Raw genomic sequence first — 12,814 nt, forward strand, 5'->3', positions numbered from 1 at the left:
TATTTTCCTTTAGAGTAAAATATGATACACATGTTATAATTATATGTGTACAATTACAATATGTAAGATACAATTAATACACATTACTTTGTTACAAATAAGAATAATTTAAAATAACATCGTCCCTGTTCTCTAGTTGATCACAATTTTGCTTATATCTCTGAATCTTCAGTCTTCACATTTTAAAATATCATTAATGTGGCTAGTATTTAACACCACGTAACATGATAGAGTTTCGTAGGTATTTACTTAACAAACTTTCAAAACTGGGTTTATTTCTGATACGGTGTACTTGCGATTCAAAGCAGCGACCTCCAGATGGTGGCGAAATCTTGCCTTCTGGTTACCCAAGTTTGGCAACATAAATATATACCTTGTTCCCTAACTTAAAAGCGTTTCCATGTTTACCTTAATGAATATGGTTTTGACTTCAATTTACTACAGAGCAATTAGGATTTATTGGAAAGCAGCATCAGAAGTACTGCTTTGAGGCAAGTCCTACTGCATGATTCCCACCTTCCCACCCACCCTCTGTCCTACCTCTGCTCCCTCTCACAGTCACGTGGTTTACCTGACCTGTCGGATCCCTAAAGAACATTGCTTTCAGAATTCCTGGCCAAGTATCTAAAAGTAACCCCAGGTCTATTTTATCACCTTTCCCCTCATTCAGGGAAGTGTGATAGGAGAGCCCTTCTCTACCATTAGCTTTACCAGGCTAAATATCACAATCCTGAGTTCTCTGGAGTTTGAAGCGTAAAAGTGCCAGTTACATCTTACAATTAGATCTGCTTTATTTATCTAGCACACAGAAGAGGAATCTCTGTATCCGGCTTCTTGCTCTCAGGATCAATTACTTGTATACTTTCCTCAAGGGTTGCTTTCTTCTATTTTATTTTGCTGTGTATATTGAATTTTATAACTTCAGGTCTAATAAATCTTTTGAATTTTGCCATAGATATAAGGAATTAGTTCACTATATTTCTATTTTAATCTAAATAGAAATTCTATTGTAATCAAAAGATTTATTTTCAATAGAAAAGTGAAATAAAGTCAATCAAAAGGTGTATTTTTCTGTCACTTCCAGGGTCAGAAGTACCTTTCTGCATAATGGAGTAAGCTCCAAGGCTCTATACTTCCCTCTAGCCCAAAATGCATGCGGAAAAGCCCACGGCAGTGCCGTCTCATAGATACACCTGTGCGGGTGGAAATGTACTTTTGCACTGTTCAACACAGTAGCCATTAGCCACGTGTGGTTATGAAACACTTAACACGTGACTAATGGAACTAATTAATGAAATTTTAATTAACTGAAATTTAAACAGTCGCCGTTGGCTACTGGCTGCTGTGTTAGTGCAGGTCTGTAAGCTAAACACACAGTGAGGGCGAGTATTTCTCAAAGGGTGATGGCGAGAGGAAAGTGCTGCGTGCTCCCCTCGTCTGGGGGCAGCACTACATGTGCGCGTGCGCGGTGGCAGCCCCCAGACTGTTTCAGCCGCCACTTCCTCAGCACAGCAGGCCAACAAGGTCCCCTTTCTGAGTCACGACCCTATGAGACTTTTGTTCCAGGTAACAGATTTTGGAAGAGGCAATAATGGATTCTAGTAAATTAATAATATTTTTTGTGACAAACACGGTAAGTTTTGAAATATGTCTGAAAATAAACTAATTAGGTGGCCCAGAGGACTTGGGCATCAGACTGCCTGGGTTTGGATTCTGGGTTTGGATTCCGGCTCTGTCACTTACTGGATGTGTCACTTTGGGTAAGTTGCTGAGACACTCATTTTTCTCATGGGTAAAGTAAAGGAATGTGAGTACTATTTCACAGGACTATTTGGAAAATAAATGTTATAACTTACAAATTACTTAGAGCTATTACTGGCATATTGAAGTTCTCAATAAACAATTGCCATTATTATAATGTTCTGAGGAAAATACTTATTTATCATTCATAATGGTATCAGTGTATACATAATAAGCATAATTATGTTGGTATCATAATATAAAGATATCAAAATAAAAGACACCATCATATTATTTCACTCCACCTTGGCTTTAAACATTGAAATTGGGTTAAGAAACGGGGGGTGGAGGGACTGGGCAAAAAGGGAAAGTGGACTCATAGACAAGGACAACAGTGAGGTGATTGCTGGGGGGGAGGGGTGGTATAAGGGGACTAAATGGTAATGGAAAAAAATACAATAAAGATTATATTTTAAAAAATAAAATGTCATTTTACATATTTTTCAAAAGAACTAGAACATTTAAATGTGGAAAGGGAAAAAGTTACCTACCAGTTGCTGACGCAAATTTTATGGAGAAAGTTAAGAAATGTCTCCTCTTTAAAATCAGATTAATCAAAGATTGACTGAAAAATGCAACCAGATCTCCTTGCCTTGGCTTCTACATGTATGAAGACACGTAAAGGCATTTTGATTTGGGTGAAAAAATAATCAGAGTAAGCAAAGAAATAACCATCTGGATGAGATATTATCTTTCCCCCTTTATCTTCACCTCAGCCTTCCCAACTCCACTCCAGAAATTGGGATTTTTAGTTATAGGGAGACCTAAAGTTGTTCCTTATATTTTATAATCACTGATCAATGAGTCTGTAACATAAAATGTTAGATACACAATGACAATAAACAAATAGTTAACAATTTATTCTGATCAACAAATGTGAATTTTAGCAGAGAACGATATGATTACAGATTATATTGATATATCATTTGGCTTGGGAGACAATAATTACAGGTGTTCTTTAAATTGTTTTGTTTTTTTCTTTGCTCACTCTACTCTTGTAATAACCGTCATCTCCTCATAGTTATTGCCTCTTTAACCACAGGGCAAAGAGGATAAATGCAAATATTTGTACTTACTTCATTGTATTTATGAGATGCTATAGTTACTTGGCTAAGAAGCATCTTTATTAAATTCTCATAATTAAGTGAAATTAGGTATTAGATCAAAAAATATTAATGCTTTTTCTAGCTTTCTAGATCTTTAGAAACCCGATATTTGAAGGTAGTGCCACTACAGAGTGCAAAAAAAAAAAAAAAAAAAAAAAAAACCTATGATAAAGGAGGTCCCTTTACAATAGTTCCTTTCCTAAGGCAAACACTCTCATTGCAAAGTTCATTTCTAAATATTCTCTATTTTATTTATTATCTCTATTAAAATTATGAACTTCTTAATGACAAAGACTCTGTATTTTGCTTCCTTAAATATGCTCAGCAATTGTTCAGAAATAAGGATGCCTCTGAAAATGGAAAAAAACTAGAGCTTCAGAAGCTTCTAGTGCATAAAGTGCAAAAACCTACAAAGCCAAGATATATCCATCAGTACTCTGACATTTAATGAAGAACTAGGTCTGGGGAAATTTGAGAAGTATAAAATTTACTACTCAAGTTGTCTAATTGTTGGGTTAGCACAAAAAATACTAGACACTTCCTCCGCTGACTCAGTGTTCTAAGGCTACTTCTCAGCCCTGTAAGGTTTCTAGCTCCCACTTGTAGGATTTCAGCCTGCCTGGCAGGTGGAATTCTGCCACGGATCCAGTGTACCAGCTGAACTGATGGATTTGTTAGTTCTGGGTACGCAAAGCCTGCATAAGGCCATCTGGGAATCTAGGCCATGGTTGTGAGAAGGATAGCAGAAGGGTATATTCATTCCCAGTTCACAAGTATAGGTATGGTTATAAATAAGAAGATAAATAACAAAAACAGTATCCAGTAACAAGGGGAGCCCCCAGGCCCTAGGGCACGTGGTGCAGATAGTCTATGCATGGTCTGATCAGATTATCCCATTCGTGATACAATGGTGAATAATATGCACTAAAGGATAAAATATCTACATCTTCCCATAGCATCAATTTATTTAGAAAGTAAATTCAATCATAGTAATAAGAGAAATGCAAATAAAGCACTGAGTTTCCCTCTTATGTATCAAGAAATGCACAATCAGAACTTCCAGGTTAAAACAGGCCTTACAGAGCAAGTGGCTCATCATCCGTACAGACAAGAAATCTGCAGAAAGCTCAGGGGCTTTGCCGAAATGCATGAAGCTGAGTCAGTATTTGGTGAATCCCAGTTAGGTCCCAATTTTCTTGAATCTCAGTCTAGGACTTTTTCTATTCTAAAATGATTTTCTGTAGCCCTCTAGAAAAATGACCCTCTCCGTCCCCTTTGGATCGTTGAGCTCAAGGCATGACTCAAACCAGATGAAAATAGAAGGGTTGCATCTTGACAGAACACTGAGTGAGATATTGGTGGGAGAGGAATTTCTGCTGTATCCTGAAATCATTTCATTTATGAGACTCCATCTGGGCAGAGAGCCAGCCCTGACTCTGTAGCTCCTGTTACCAGTGTTGCTGGTAAATAGCAGTATCAGGGGAAGAAAAAAAAAAGTGTGCCTGGCTGCCTAGCTCTGTGCTCTAGAACTGGAACAGGCAAATCTTTTCTGCACAGAACCAGAGAGTATAATTTTGTTTAAATTCTCACCCAAGTATATGTTCATTGATTTGAGAAACATTGGTGTGAGGGGAAAACGTTGATTGACTGCCTCCCATACACTCCCTGAATGGGAATTATGTATGTGTGTCCCTTTGGTTTATGGGATGATGTTCCCACTACCTGGGCCACCTGGTCAGGGCCAGAGAGTGTATTTTCAGTTTTGTGGGCTAAAAAGTCGCTGTAACAACTACTCAATACTGCTGTTGTAGCAGGACAGCTGCCACACACCTAATACACAAACAAGAGTGTAGCCATGTTCCAATAAAACTTTATTTACAGGGACTAAAATTTGAATTTTAATGCTTACATGTCATGAAAAGTTTTTTTTAATCATTTAAAAATGTAAAAGTGAGCCTTAGATCAGGAACCATACATAAATAGGTGGGAACCAGAGTTTGTCAACTCCTGCTCTAGAGGAACCTACAGATAAAAATGGTAAAGGGTGTAATGCAATACAAAATGCGTATTTAAAAAAGGAAACATTTTATTGGGGTCCAGTGCTGCAATATCCACTAAGCCATTGTCCTTTATAATACTTATAGCTGCCCCTCAGTTATTTCTTAAATTCCTTAAAAAAAATCATTTCCAGCTTCATGATATATTACGACAGACTTCCCAATGGAAGAGGCTTTTTTCATTCCCTTGTATCATGAGCCAGACGCTCCACAACCACTATCCCTGCGGCCGAGCAAGGCAAGAATAGTTTCTGTGGTCAAAAGGTGCGCTTTTCTCCTCCTGCCCGCCCTAAGCCTAGATGGCACCCTATTATACCAATCAGAAGGGTAACAAAAAGTTTCTTTCCAAATCTAAAAGAATGATCTGTGGCAAATACGAAATGCCCTTACAAAGCCAAGCAAGGTAATTTGAAAAAAAAAATGTAATGAGTTTCAGGTTCATGAAATGTGATATTGACAACAGCAGAAATAAATTGCTCCTATTTAACTGCAGTCCAGCTCAGAAGAGATGAGCATAAGCCTTGCTCCAATAATGCAGCTGAAGCTGGGTCCTGAAAGACACACTCTATTAAGACCAAAGTGCTATTAAGGAGACAGACGTACTGTAAAGCTGGAAGGGGTAGAGGAGACGAAGAAAGCCTCAATCTATACATCTCACGGACTTGACAGCACTTGGCTTCTTATAAATCTGTCTAAGTAAAGTTATTAAGTGGCTGAGAAATATACCATTGGCAGCCAACCTGGGACAACAATAGAAAATGGAGAGCCAATAGACAGGACAGACAAATAAAAGGACCAGGAAAGATGCTTGCTCACTGATTCTGAGAGGTAATAAACACTGCAAATGGGATTGTGGCTGCATCTTTCAGCAGCAAGAAATAGCAAATTCTGAACAGAAACTAGATAAGTGCATTATCACCTGCTATTTCCTAAATACGGTTGAGTTAGAAGATCTGAATTCTATTGGGAAATGATCTGGAGTTTACTAGTTATAATAAATGTGCTGAACAAACTCAAAATAAAGGCACCAAAACAATACTCTAGGAAAACGTACTCATCACGAATTCCAGAAGAAAATTAAAAATAATGAAAGTAGCACAGTGCATTCCCAGTCCCTAAGGCTTTACTATCCGATGCTAAAAATATGACCAGTAATCAAATTAAATGGAAAACTAGTCATTTAGCAGTATATAGACTAAGGTACCAGTTTCCCAGTTTACTTCTGCTGTCACTAAATCCAAGTTATGTTAAAGTATTATAACAAAGCACACATTTAGGAGGTCATTTTAAATTTTGCTAAAGTGCCAAATACACTGGTGTCCTGCCTTATGAAAAAGATCAGTGGGAAAAATGCATAAAGAAGTTGTGTGTATTCAATCTTATTTCCTAGTCCTTATACTAAACAAACTAACTAATAAACACATCGAAGGCACAATGGTAAAAGGGCAGAGCAAGTATTAAAGTGATAGGGATCCTGATTCTACCACTAACTTAGATGCACGACTCTCAGCAACTTCATTCCCTTCTCAGTTTCAGTTTCTTCACCTGCAAAATGAACGGATAACATTTCTCTAAGAACCCTTCCAGCTGACATCCTGTGACACCACAGGAGTGGGAATATTTTATCCAAATGTTAGAAAAGTATAATTTAAGAGCTGCATAGAATTCAAAATTTAAAATCTTGTTTTTGATTAAACAGAGAAAAATAGTGCACGTCATCATGAGGGGTTAATCCCAAGGATCCGTGGTTGTTGTTTTGTTTGAAATAATCAAAGGTCTAGAATGGAGGTTACTGGAAGGTACAAAATGGACATGTTTTGACTGCCTTGAGCTATGTAAACCAACAATATGTTTTTAATAGTTTTAAATTAATTTTCACCTCTTAAAAATATGGAGACATTTTAATCAAAAAGATATCAGATCCAGAAGCAATGAGTCTTTATTTGAATACTGTGACCTGAGACAGTGAATGAATCTTCCATTCATCATCATCCTCACTACTCCCTGGTGTCTCCAGACACTAAAACCCTGTCAGCTGCCATTTAGCATCACACCTGCACAGCCCGTTTTATTAAAAGCAGAGTTAAGAGAAAAACTGAAATATTTGTATCCATCGCTCCATAAAAAACATGGCATGGCTTTCAAGAAAATGGGAAGAATATATATGCCCGAGAAGACTATCACCACATATATAACCTGCAAATAAAATGATACAGAAAGAACATAACTTACTCAATTAAGGAAACCATTTTCCAACAGTCTCCACCTGCTTGGTGCTTGCAGGCATTTGATTTTACAAACCTGGAGCAAAGAAAGAGCTATGCCCATTTGGATAAGGAGAACTCAATCGGTGTAAAAGTGATTGAACTTCTCTCACATTCCTCTTCCACAAAGCACAGCTGCGTTTTATTTCCAAAAATGTAGTACAAACTGTCAGCTATTAAATAACAGATAATTCCAAGTGTAAGCACAGAAGCATGTCAAAGAATTATCTCCCCAAATTTCTGTGAACATAAAAAAAAATAAAAAGCTGTCTTTTAGCCCCAAGAGGAGAGATTTCTGTGAACCGGATGAGATGCATCCCTCTACTGATATGTTCTCCCTTTGCTGACACAGCCCAGAGGGCCGGCATCCTCACACACAGAGGAAACCAGACAACAGTAACTTCAAGGTCTGCATTCTTAGGGGGGTAAAAGAAAAGGGGGAAAGCACATGCACCCCTCCCAGCATTGCTAAAGAGTAATCCTCCAATCTGGCACATGGTAAGTACCATAAGAGGGGGGAGAGCGTCTTTACTCCATTTCACTGAAGGAGTAACATTTCTAAAAATTAATCTGCCAATACAGAAACAGTTGCCACATTGGTCTGACCATCAGAAACGCTCCCTATCACACACATAACAGCCTGTCTGGGAACCCTAAAGAAGGTGGTCGGAATGGGACCTCAGTTTTTGAATGTCTTAAAATTCCCCAAGGAAATTCTGACCATCATCTACTTTCAGTAACCATTGAACTATTTTAATTACAGCTATTCCCAAGAATGAAATACATAAATGCTCATATTTGTATACTAAGTTTCTGGACAATATATTACAAAGACTTATAAGTATCTTAATAAGAATTCTTAGTAAGAATCCCCCTTCAACAGACCTAAGAGAAAGTCTATTCTACTGACAAGAGTAAAAAGAATCATTTGGAATTTATTTTTAAGTGTAATTTATGGGAAAGTTGAATCCAATGGAATGCTACATTTCTAACAAATGACATAATCCCCAACCAAAAAAGTAAATCATCACAATAATGATTACAGCAGTAGTAGGAATAATAGCTAAAAGAGCAAATTAAAATAATATAGTTATCTTTTGAGAGTTAATGAATGCCACATACAAACCTACACAATGGACACGTTTTTGTCTTTGTTTATATTCACAGTTACTTAATGAGATTGCTATTATTTTCCCCATTATATAGACAAGGAAACTGAAGTTCAGGGAGATTAAAGAATTTGCAATTTATCTAGGAAGAGGTGGATGAGGTTCCATCTCTGCGATGCCCAAGTCTATGGTCTTATTCATGTCTCTGAGCATTTCTAGCTACAAAAAGTGGGGAGTGGCATTTGTACAAGCCAAACTTAGTCACAGGCAGTAAGGGAGTAACAGCACTGGGGGGAGTTAGGATGTTCATTTCTATCCCCTCTCCCCTCCTTGCCGTAATTAGCTCTGCATCCCAGCTTCCTGCATAGTTTCTCCAGGCTATTAGATAAGCCAGTAGCATGCAGCCTATCAAAGAACTCCCTTTTTGAATGAAAAGTAACCCAAAATTGTGAGAACTTCTTTTTATATCATTTTAAATTCCAGGTTAATTTTAAGTTACTGGAATTTTTTTCCCTCATTAGCAATATAGAAAAATACTAAGGATCTTTTGAATTGGAGTTTCAGGATTCTTAGGGTATAATCTCAGCAGTGGAATTGCTGGGTCAAAAGGCAGTTCCATTTTTAGATTTCTGAGGAAATTCCACACTGGTTTCCACAGGGGTTGCACCAGTCTGCATTCCCACCAACAGTGCACTAGGGTGCCCTTTTCTCCACAACCTCACCAGCACTTGTTGTTTGTTATTTGGTTATGATGGCCATTCCGAACTGTGTGAAGTGATATCTCACTGTGGTTTTAATTTGCATCTCTCTGATGGCTAGTGACGCTGAGCATCCTTTCATATGTCTCTGCGCCCTCTGTATGTCCTCCTTGGAGAAGTGTCTGTTCAGGTCCTTTGCCCATTTTTAATTGGTTTGTCTTCCTGGTGTGGAATCATGTGAGTTCTTTATATACTTTGAAGAGCAAATCCTGGTCTGAGGTGTCATTTGCAAATATATTTTCCCATATGGTTGGTTCCCTTTTCATTTTGCTGATGTTTTATTTAGCTGTGCAGAAGTTTTTTATTGTGATGAAGTCCCATTTGTTTATTCTTTCCTTTGTTTCTTGCTCTAGGAGAACTGGTGAAAATATTGCTACATGGAATATCTGAGATTTTCCTCCCTATGCACCCCAATGTTCATAGCAGCACAATTTACAATAGCCAAGTGCTAGAAGCAACCTAAGTGCCCATCAGCAAATGAGTGGATCAAAAAACTATGGTACATTTACACAATGGAGTACTATGCAGCATAAAAAAAGAAGGAGCTCCTACCCTTCGTGGCAGCATGGATGGAACTGGAGAGTATTATGCTAAGTGAAGTAAGCCAGGTGGTATAGGACAAATACCACGTGATCTCACCTGTAAGTAGAACCATATCAACAAAACAAACAAGGAAACAAAATAGAACCAGAGACATGGAAATATAGAACAAACTAACAGTAACCAGGGGGGAGAGAGGGGGGGATAATAGGGGAAAGAAGGGGAAGGGTCATCAAGGAACACATATGAAGGACACATGGGCAAAGCCAAAGGGGGGAATGATTGAGGGTGGGAGGTGGGGGTGGATGGGGTGGGGGAAAGTGGTGGCAGGAAAATGGAGACAACTGTACTTGAACAACAATAAAAAAAAAAGGAAAATACTAAGGAGCCCATGAGTGCCCAGATTTAAAAAAAGGAAAAATCCCCATCTTATTTTTTTGCTTTATTTTATCTTCCTCTTTGATTTGTAAGGTATTGCAATCTCATCTACAATTTGCACCTTCATTTTTATAGCAGATCAATTAAAGATAACTGGACAAATGCTTGATTATACTCTGAAAGCCAATTTTAATATTACTTTCAGATGAGACTCTAATCTTACCAAAGATGCAATCTCTCTCATTTCCTTTTACTTATTGGGAATTTCCAGCATTGTAAATCAACTAACTGGTATTCATAAATATACATGGAATTTTGTTTATCAGTTCTGTGTCATGCAAACGAAATAAATAATAAGATAACAAAAACAAAGTTGGAAAAGAATGAGTCACAGAAATAAAATTACAGTAACTCCCTTACTTTTAATCAAGCCAATTTAATATTAGACAAAGGTAAGTCATTTCAGCAAATGGGTATGGATGCCTTAAACATCAAAGAAAAATTTCTTTCAAAGTTTCCAGAAATATTACAAAAGTGGGAAGAATATCAACTAGTCTAATTGAAAACAATTTGACATTGATACTTTTTTGCTGATAACTCATGACTTTCTCTTGTGAACTTAGAGAATATTAAGACAGGGAAATTAAGAATAGTCACATGTAGCTAAAAGATTTGCTTTGAAATGGCACTTACACATCATTAAAACCCCAAGTACACTGTGGAACTATGTGTAAATCAATATATCCATGCTGAAAGACAATTTTACAATACATTTTAAAACTCAAACTATGCAAGCCTTTTGATCCAGAATTCCACATTTGGGGTTTTTTTCCTGAGGAAATTCTCAGACATAGATAAAATTCAAGGATAATCATCTTGATTTTATATATAATCCATTGATGCTCAAAAATAGGAGCATGGTTATACCATGATAATACAAAATATATTAACATTACACATTGCAAGTATTAATTTGTTCTGTATCACTTAAGTGGAGGTAATGTATATGATTTTATTTTTCTAAATCACTCATGCCCATGCCCCATCACCCATGCCCCACTTAACAAGCAGGCAAAAACCTTACCTTAATTATACTTGGCAGTGGGCATCTCACTCCCTACAACACACAAGTCTCCCAGGGCTTACAAAGCAGAAACTGCTGTTTCTCCTTCTGCTGTACCTGGCTACCCTGGGGCATGCTCTCTGCAACAGAACCCTGGAGAGCTGGTCATCTGAGGGACCAACAGAGCAAATAGACCTTTATCTACTCTGCCCTCAGGGTATCCAATCAAAGTAACCATGGCAACTGGACCTACCCCAGTTCCCACTTTGCACCCTCTGGCAAGTAGAGCAGTCTCAGAATTTTCCAAATCAACATTCCTTCTCCTTTGCCTAATTATAGGAAACATCCCTGGAGCAGACAGCATCGGCCCCGCCCCTATCTCTTGGACTTTTCATTACACTCTGATGAACTCTCTAGGCTTGCGGGAATTTTTGACTTTTTTAATTCCCAGAGCCAAGAAATGCCTTTCTCCAATACAGCCCCCTGGAAACTCCAGGGAAGTAACAGCAACCTCCTACCAGAAGAGGCTTCAACTCATTGGAGTTGGTTTGTAAATATTCCAGCTCCCCCTCTCCCCTCCTCCACCTCCGCCTCCGCACCCTCCCAGCCTGGGAGGTGAGAAGGCGGTGCACAGACAACTGAGTCAGGTGTGTACGTTTCAGTTTCCTTACAGGACTGACCTCCAGTTGCCCTCTGGGAGCAGGCTGAGGGAAGCCCTTTTGTCTCCTTCCCTTTCCTGCATCACTTCTCCCCTCCTTCATTGTTAGGGGTTCTGCACTTCCCAAATGAGTCTCTGGCACTGGAACCCTTTTCTCTGTGTCTGCTTCTGGAATGACCTAAACTAACACAATTTTCTTTTCCTTCTAGATCTGGGCACTCAGCTAGGACGAACTAGCCTCTCTTAACAGATAAAGACAAAGCAAATCCTCTTTGTTACTGCAGATGCCAAGGTCCTCAAAGATCATTGATGCAGGAGAGGTCAGACTCAAGGCACAAAGTGTTCAGCTACTTTTTTGGAGTGGGGAGGGAAATATATTTCTGTCTTTATTTACTTTTCTGGTTTTCTCCTGCCATGGAGAGAATAACAAAAACAAATATCTTACTCCATATGGAAAAAATATTATTCTAATTATTGTTCCATGTGGTGATATGATCCTATTTTTCCACTGCATTTGTATTTATAATCATACAGGAGTGGGCAAATAGGTTTATAGTTGTAATACAAATAAATATAATAATTAATAAGTAATGATACAGGCATACACTGTTTCACCTACTCATGGCTATAAACCTACTTTTGCCAACCCATATATATAATAGAGAAATGAGTGGATATGCAAACCTTTTTTATGTGAAACAAATTAATCCACACTTAAGTGGCTTGAAGCCATATTTGTTAATTCTCACAATTTTCCTGATCTGATTTGTGTGATAGTTACATTCACATATCAGACAGATATGAGAGGACCCAAGCATTGGACCCTTTCATGTGTTGGTGGTTTGTTTTTGAAAGATTTTCTCCAGAATGTATGACCAGGGGTAGAATTACCAGATTGAATGTTGCCTGCCCTCTCAACTATATCAGATAATGCCAAATGCCTTTCCACTGGGGATGTATTAATTTATATTGACACAGTATATGAGACCTCTTTTTTCACGTGCTCGTAAACATTTGAAACTGTCAGACTCTTTTATTGGAGTTGAAAAAGTTCTTCACTGATGTCCTGCTTTCATTTTCC

At 38.0% G+C, this 12,814-nt stretch overlaps 1 long non-coding RNA gene across 1 annotated transcript in view; it reads left to right on the top strand.

The window, feature by feature from the left end:
- LOC128781222 (uncharacterized) overlaps positions 1-12,288 on the top strand; it is a 77,079-nt gene extending 64,791 nt beyond the window's left edge. Inside the window, exons 2-3 of the long non-coding RNA XR_008427141.1 lie at positions 9,448-9,735; positions 11,943-12,288. This is a non-coding gene — a long non-coding RNA (uncharacterized lncRNA). The remainder of the gene's footprint in view (positions 1-9,447; positions 9,736-11,942) is intronic.
- The last annotated feature ends 526 nt before the right edge of the window (positions 12,289-12,814 follow it).

This window comes from Desmodus rotundus, chromosome 6 (genome assembly GCF_022682495.2).
Source record: "Desmodus rotundus isolate HL8 chromosome 6, HLdesRot8A.1, whole genome shotgun sequence".
NCBI classification, from domain to species: Eukaryota; Metazoa; Chordata; class Mammalia; order Chiroptera; family Phyllostomidae; genus Desmodus; species Desmodus rotundus.